Here is a 5,221-nt window from a genome sequence, read left to right as displayed (position 1 = left end):
TCCAGATCCCTGTACACAGCACTTAACCATTCTATTATGAGATCAGTCCTGAGTGGCTTAAACAACAAAAATGTACTGTCTCATAGTTCTGGATACTAGAAGCCCAAAATCAAGATGCCAATGGGGTTGGTTCACTCCCAGACCATAAGGGTGAATCTATTCCCTGCCTCTCTTCTTGCCTCTCTTCTAGGTTCTGCTGGTTTGCTGGCAGTCTTTGGCATTCAGTTGTTTCTGCTGCCTCATCTCAGTTTCTGCCTTCATCTTCACATAGCATTATCCCTGGGAGCGTACATATATTCAAATTTCCTCTTTTTATAAGAATATTCATTATATTGGAATAAAGGTCCAGTCTCCTCCAGTATAACCTTATCCTAACTTAGCTAGTTATAATTGTAATGACTCTATTTCTTTTTTTAAATAATCATTTTATATATTTTTTATTTAAGTATTTATTTATTTATTTTAATTTGACCAGAGAGGGACAGAGCAAGAGTGTGGTGTGTGTGTGTAAGAAAGAGAGAGAGAGAGGGAAAGTGAGAAAACAAGCCATCAGGTCCAGGACTTGAACCGAGGTCTGCTATGTGGGAGTCCAGCGCCCTTAACCACCATGCCACCTGCTGGCCCCTGTAATGACTCTATTTGAAAACAAGATCATATTTTGAGGTATTGGCAGATAGGACTTCAACATATAAAGTTTTTGTTTGTTTTTCTTTGTTGTTGTTTGGTATAGCAAAGCAAGGACTTCATTGAAGTAGAGGGAAGGAAAGACAGAGATCCCAAGAAGAGTGGGGTCCAGAATATGGGTTGCCAAAGAGGAACTGGGGCAAGAGATTTATATCTGGATCTGAGGGGCCCTGTTCAGGCTTGTTCTAGGTGGAGCTCATGCATGCATCCCCCTCGTGGAGGGGCAGAGCACATGCTAGATGGGTCCAATTATTTTCCTAATTTTAGAGTGGGCAACAAAGTCAGGAAATTCTTTGTCTCAAAGCATTAGGCTATAAAAACCATCATCTTATCCTCTTCCTGGAATGTGGCACCTGGGAAAAGCCTTTGTTTTAGGTCTAGGTCATGTTGCCTAGGTCAGTCACTGAGCCACTACTGCAAAAGAGCTCTCCAAGCAAGCAGCTGAGCTGCTTTGTCTCCATCTTAAAACTTAGCCATTCTGTGATTCCATTTTAGGCCTATACTTTAACTATATTTTTAAGGTCCCTGTCTCCTACCTCATTCCCCACTCTGCAAAGGAATCCCTAACTGCTTTTAGGGGAAGCATGGGTTGAAAACTTCTCAATTCTTCCCGCTGAAATTGGGCAATGATGGAGAGGAGGTAGCAGTTAAGGATCCTCTACCAGAGGTCTATGTAGAAGTCTGTGCTAGAGGCAACATATGAAGTTTTAAGGGGACATAATTTAATCCATAGCAAGTGGTTAAATAGTGTCTATCTCAGAAGATGCTGTTCTCCACCATCTTTAAGCAGTTTATGAAAGACCCACAAGGATAAGAGCTGTGATACTGATAGCTCAGAAGGTTGAGGGCTGGGAGCTCCCTAGTACATTGGGTACACTCCTTGAAGGGTGAACAAGTAAACCCAGAAAACAAACCCATAACAGCCAGCACAAACCTCCAGCAGTTATTATTCTGGACTCCTGTGGCCATGTGGGAGACCTTTGTGCACATTACTGTGGCTGAATGTTATTACTGTATATTGTAAGCTCTGACCTGGTGCTTCTTTCTCTGTCTGGTGACTCACTCCTTTTCTTAGTACCTTCTACATCGTTTCTTGTACATTGGTCAAAGTGTTGACATAAAATCACTTACTTTCTTATCTGACCAATGCTCAGGTGCTAGAAAAATGAAAAGTTAATTTCAATGGAAACAAGAGAAACTGGCTTGATTGTAAGGCTCACTGAAACATCCAAATAATATATTGTAAATGAATATTTTTAAGGAAAATTATTCTTCAAAGTTTAGATGGTACCGTTCTGAATCTGTATCATCAGGCTTCAGGGGGATTAGCCTATGATGCTTTATCCTAACCAGCGATGCTTAGGAGATCATTAAATCCTGGGGGGAAATACCTTATAATATTTAAATAAACCTAGGTTATTGGGCCCTAAAGAGCATAATTGATCATCACTTTTTATTTGATTGAAATGGTTTGCAATTATTCCTGCTGGGAGATTAATCCATTTGCATCTTGCAGTCAGTTTTAGAATTTTATCCCTTTGATCTTGCCACAATATCATGATTAATTGATTGATTCAAGAGCTCAAGAGTCAATAAACCTGGTATTTGTTATTATTTATTATTTAACTGTCCCCAGTGTATCAGCAAGCGTTTGGAAGCTAAAGAAAATATGGTCCAGCTCTCATAGCTTCTTAAAGAATTGATTATGCAAGGAAAAAAAAAAAAGGAAAGACCACTCCTTTCTTTGTCCCATGTGTGAATACTAATGGGAAAAATATAACCAAAAACTGCATTCTGTGTTTATATTAGCCATTATTTAACATGTTCTGAAGATCTAGATTGTTGCTCATTTTTAATTTAATTTTTTTTAGTTTTCATATACTTATATGGATTTATATTTTTATCTGAACCTGTACCTGAAACTAAGGTTTTATTTTTTCTCACATTATGAAAGTGATTCTGTGTGAGCATGGTCCAAGAAACACACAGGCTTAAGAAAAATGAACAATAAAATTGTCATATAAATGAGTAAAAAGTGAAAAAAAATTAGAGAGTCTAGGAATACTTATTAAGAATACTGATAGTGTCTTGGTGACCTATGTACTTTACTTAGATTAAGACTTAGGCTTTCTCCACCTGAACAAACACTCCTGAGGTGGATTTAGCAGTAGCAAAGAATGGATATCTGATCCTAAGAAAATATAACCTTCCCATGATACTCAGACTTGCTGTGAGACCCCTGAGCAAGTAAGAATATTACCAAGGTGGCCAAGTGGGATGGACTAAATATGTTATAAATTTATGTTGTAATCCTCAAATCATGCATTTTTAAATATATTACCATTAAAACAGAGACCCTAAAAAGCGACTTGAATTTAAATAATGTCATACATGGGCATTATAGCCCCCATCCGATGATTAACACAATGTCAGGTTAAGTCATTTGGTGACTATTTTACAAGGGATTAAATAAAGACATAGTGGATTCTTTTTCCAATGCTGCTAGAATAAAGTCAGTATTAGCATTATGTCACAGAGATTCTAATTCCAGGATTTCCAGAACACTTTCTCTTCCTAGGCCACATTTTTACCCACAAACCGTCAAATTATATAGAGGTGTTGTTACATAAATAGGCTACTCTCACTTGAAGCTCCTGGAAAGATGTTTGCATAATCTAAAAGAGGGATTCATCACAAAAGCCCAATAAAAACCCAAAGGTATAAGGACACAACTGATCTAAGATTGATGGTATGTTTTAAAAGCACCAGCTGTGTAAAATATGAAACCATCCGCCATGCTGACGTCCCGAAGGAATCTGATGAGAAGCACATGCAATACCACATGTCCTGCATGACAGGTGAGACAACAATGGTCAACCAGATGTTCTGTTTCTTCTCATTTGCATGGTTAGAACATATGGTAACTGGAAGGAATAAAGTCATCTCTTAAGCAATGATATGAATAGCTTGAAATATCAGATTATAGACCCTGCACCTGTCATGGATTAATGGTGTTTGAACCTCTGAAAATAAACATGTTAAGTATAACCTAAACACCTTATATCAGATGGTATTTTTAACACCTTAGCACACATTTGCAATCTTGAAGTAAATCATAGTTCTTTGGCTAGGGTGAGATTGCATAGTTTTATCTGGAGAAAAGGTTTAGTTTCCTTACACATGTTAAACTTGGGAGTATTTCAACACTTGCAGTAGCAATATTTGGATGTCAGTAAGATCTAGATTTTAGCACCAGTGGATGATGTGGTATATAAAACGTCTGGTGTGTTTGTGAGGGAGTATCAGATTTAAATCAGTGGTTTCCATATTCCTTCTGGTAAATAGGCGGTTTGGTAGCAAGTTCAGTTTTGGGTTTATGTACCTAATGGCCAAAGTAAGACCAGCATGTATATTTGAAGGTTCCCTTAAGATAACTGACAGCAAAGAAGAAATAAATTTGCTTGCCATTTTGAGGACATGAACAGCTAGGCAACACAGCCCTAACTTATCACAGTTGATTCTTATAGCAAGGGATATTAAAGACAAAATTTGGGTGGTGATTATGGAGCACGAGTAAGACAAAAGCCCTGAAATCTGACTTGCTGAGAATTCTCAAAAAGTAACATTGGAAGTCTGTTTTCTTGCATTTGAAGGAAGATTGAAAAGGTCATACACGCTTTTCGTTAGCAACACAACTGATTTCCTTAAAAGGAAAGCTTGCCCCACCTATGATTTCAACTGCTTTTATTTTGACAGCTCTCTTAAAATTCTCATTAACATCCCCTATGTGTCCTGACACAATACTACAAACAAGATGCACCTGAAAAATCTACCCAGCTGAAAAACATGTTGTAATTGAGTTTTAGGAAGCATCTTTTGGTGTAAGTCATCACAGAGCAGTATCTTGAAGCCAGTGTATGAACTACACCAAAGAAGGAAAATAAGGTTTGAAGTGTTATTCTCATGTAAGACATCGTTTCTAATGAGTAGAACTTCTAAGTTGAAAACATTCCTCTGGACAAATGAGAAAGAGGTTTTAGAAGGATAAACCAAGAGAGATATTCAGAAAAACTCAGGGAAGATATGCAACAGCATCTGTGACAGAAAGCGTTAAGAGGGGAAGGACTTAGTTGTGCCAAACATCATAATTCAACACCATTAAGCCAATCACTGTGGGTATCAGTATCACACATTGAATATGTAATATCCACTATCTTCACATTTGTGCTTATGAACACAAGACAGGCAGAATTCTTGAGCCGAATTAATCCTAAAAAGGCAATTTGAATAGATTTAGGGAACTGACTGGCCCTTCTATTTCATGGGCTTATTGAAATAGTGTTTCATGGCTAGGCACAGCTATGTATGTAGACCACACTGTAACACAAGTACCACAACCATGCTATTTCCTGGTGGATCCAGGCAAAACTGTGACTCTGGTTATGTTGACATCTTAAACCAATCCCTCACAAACACCATTTCAGTGCTCTGTTTTCCATTTTCGGTGTCTTCCCCCCAACAATGTTCAGTCTTTCCC

At 37.9% G+C, this 5,221-nt stretch overlaps 1 pseudogene; it reads right to left on the bottom strand.

Annotated features, from left to right (window-relative positions):
- Positions 1–4,869: 4,869 nt before the first annotated feature.
- Positions 4,870–5,221, bottom strand: part of LOC102477263 (TATA box-binding protein-associated factor RNA polymerase I subunit D pseudogene) — a 7,216-nt pseudogene continuing 6,864 nt past the window's right edge.

The sequence above is a fragment of the Tupaia chinensis genome, unplaced genomic scaffold (genome assembly GCF_000334495.1).
Source record: "Tupaia chinensis unplaced genomic scaffold, TupChi_1.0 Scaffold143609_1, whole genome shotgun sequence".
NCBI lineage: Eukaryota > Metazoa > Chordata > Mammalia > Scandentia > Tupaiidae > Tupaia > Tupaia belangeri.
This window is presented reverse-complemented; position numbering and strand designations above follow the sequence as displayed.